We start from the raw sequence: 2,458 nt of genomic DNA, 5'->3' as shown, positions 1-2,458 counted from the left end.
AACCTAGTTTGTGTCCTTAAAACTGTTATACAGCATGTGTGGTGCTGTTCCGTAATGGTGCGTATCCACATTGCAATTTAAATCGCACATGTATCGTGCACATTTTGGTCAAACTACCAGTGATGCGTGCGCCCGCAGGTCGGTTCCGACATCTATCATCGCCCGTACATGCTGGTCAACCTGACAATCACGTTAGGTTCCGCATGTACGGCGATGATGAATGTGTGTGCTACACTGAACGTTCAGTGTAGGCACATTACAGACATGGAAACGACATCACGATTACAATGTCGTAATCGTGCTGTCATTTCCATGTCTGGTAGTGGATACGCACCTTTAGGCAGCGTATGGAGTGGCATTATAAATTATGGTTGCTTTTAGTTATAATCGTAATAGTATATATTATTGAATTTAACCTAGTTTAATTGTCCTTAACTGTTAGTATAGCATCATGCTATGTGGTGCTGTTCCGTATGGAGTGGCATTCTATAGTATGGTTGCTTCCTGTTAGTAGCATATCCCGCTTGCTTTTAGGTAATATATTAATAGGTTACACTTAACAAATACAAACTATATTTATTGCCCCTAAAACTTAGTATGGTGTGGCGTGTCATAATGCTGTATATTTCCTGCCTGTAGGGTGTTGTACCAATTATTTACAATTGGCAGTGTTATATTTTCAGTAGAAACTTTCTTTACCTCCTAGAATTACTGCACTTCTCATTCCAGCAGCTACTCTAATGAACATTGAGGTTTTTGGATACCTTAAAGAAAATGATTTGCTTCATCCATTGGCAGTGGTACAAGCGGAAACCAGTGTCTTCAAACAGCTTGGATATTATAGATGGCTTTGTGGTGGACATTACAGGAGTTTATCAGGATACAGTGCTGCAGACTATTGAGCCTATGAAGATACCAGACAAGACGCTTACTGACGACTATCCAGAGGCAATGATATCCTGTATTCATTGTAAGTAATTGGCTTGCTTTAATATCTTAATAGGTTACATCCAACAATACAAACTATATTTTCATTCTCTATAAAACTACTTTGGCTTTATGCTGTGAGGTGCTGTGACGTAAGGTGCCGTGCGACATGTCATCCTACAGTATGGTGCTTTGTGGTTGTCACTCTCATATCCTTCTTTCATTTTTTTTTCATGTCTTCATAGTTTATTGTTGATTGTAACTTTTTTGTCTCTCATTGTCCCTATTTACAGTTGGCAGGTTTGTTTTGAGTATACATTTTCTTTACTTCCTAGAATTTCTGCACTTCTCACTTGAGCAGCTACTCTAATGAACATTGAGGGTTTTGGATACGTGAAAGAAAATGGTTTGCTTCAATGTTACAAGAGGAAACTGGTGTCTTCAATCATAGTCGTGCAGATTTCATTCTTGCAAATACATTGCAGTAGGAAGTACAAGTTTATTAGCTCACATGGGGTCATTATTTGCAGTTGTCAAGCCAATGGTTTGTAAGAATGCATTTCCTTACATAGTAAATTACATTGTGTGAAACATTTTGTGATCAACTACAACTTGTTAGGTCTGTAGATCTCTTGGCGCATGTATAGATTGATGGAGTTAAATAAAAATGGTGTATATATTGCTTGATTAAATTGTTGATGTTTGTTCTGCAGCTAAACTCTTCAGTGACCCAAAGTGATGATGAGATAACCACAATAAGTGCTGAGAAGGGAGAATGTGGATATAAAGAGAAATCTCATGAACTATGTCTTTGATGGCGCCACACATCCTGCAACATGACCAACATCAGCCTTGTTCTAATTTGTTTACGTTCAGACCTAACATCATGTTATATGTTGGATGTCACTCTGTCCGAACCGTTTAATGTCTGATATTGCTCCAAGATCATGAAAACCTCATCTGATATTGCCCTATCCCCCCCTCCCTGTGACTATACTGTGCTTCACACTTTTCTCTACATTATCCAATGAAATACCTGTATTATACTGTTCCTGTAAACTTCTATCTGTAAATGATTCTGTAATCATGTGTATAAGATGCTCTGTCTTTCTGTGACAAATTCAGAGATCTAATTTACTTCTCATTACTCTGTGTCACTCTGCAGAAAAGTGGAAATGTTTCCCTAAATAAATTATATTTGCTTTACCACAAAAGACTATGTAATTAATATTTTGCTTTATCAAGATCTTCATCGATATATGCTGTTTTTTTTTATTATTTAACAAAGTACTTCTTAAGGGTTTTCTATGCGTCTATATCCTGGCAATATAGAGACCTCATTTTTGCTGGGAGAAGAAGACTGTACCTGTAGGTAATTACTCCTGAGATGCAACATCCAGGGACCAAAGTTCTTTAGGAAGGTTGTCTAAAAATTTGAGAAATTTAATCACTTTTTACTTAATGTTTAGCACATTTTGGAGCTCCATAACACACTCAGAGGTTTCTTGTAATAAGTTTTAATATTTACTTT

At 37.1% G+C, this 2,458-nt stretch overlaps 1 long non-coding RNA gene across 1 annotated transcript; it reads left to right on the top strand.

Annotated features, from left to right (window-relative positions):
• The first annotated feature begins 747 nt into the window (after positions 1-747).
• On the top strand, positions 748-2,141 carry LOC148430951 (uncharacterized). The gene is made up of 2 exons (XR_015877320.1): positions 748-970; positions 1,641-2,141. It is a non-coding gene; the product is annotated as an uncharacterized LOC148430951 (long non-coding RNA).
• The last annotated feature ends 317 nt before the right edge of the window (positions 2,142-2,458 follow it).

The sequence above is a fragment of the Taudactylus pleione genome, unplaced genomic scaffold, assembly GCF_031769625.1.
Source record: "Taudactylus pleione unplaced genomic scaffold, aTauple2 ptg003040l, whole genome shotgun sequence".
NCBI lineage: Eukaryota > Metazoa > Chordata > Amphibia > Anura > Myobatrachidae > Taudactylus > Taudactylus pleione.
The sequence above is the reverse complement of the archived record's forward strand: the minus strand, read 5'-3'. Positions and strand labels throughout refer to the sequence as shown.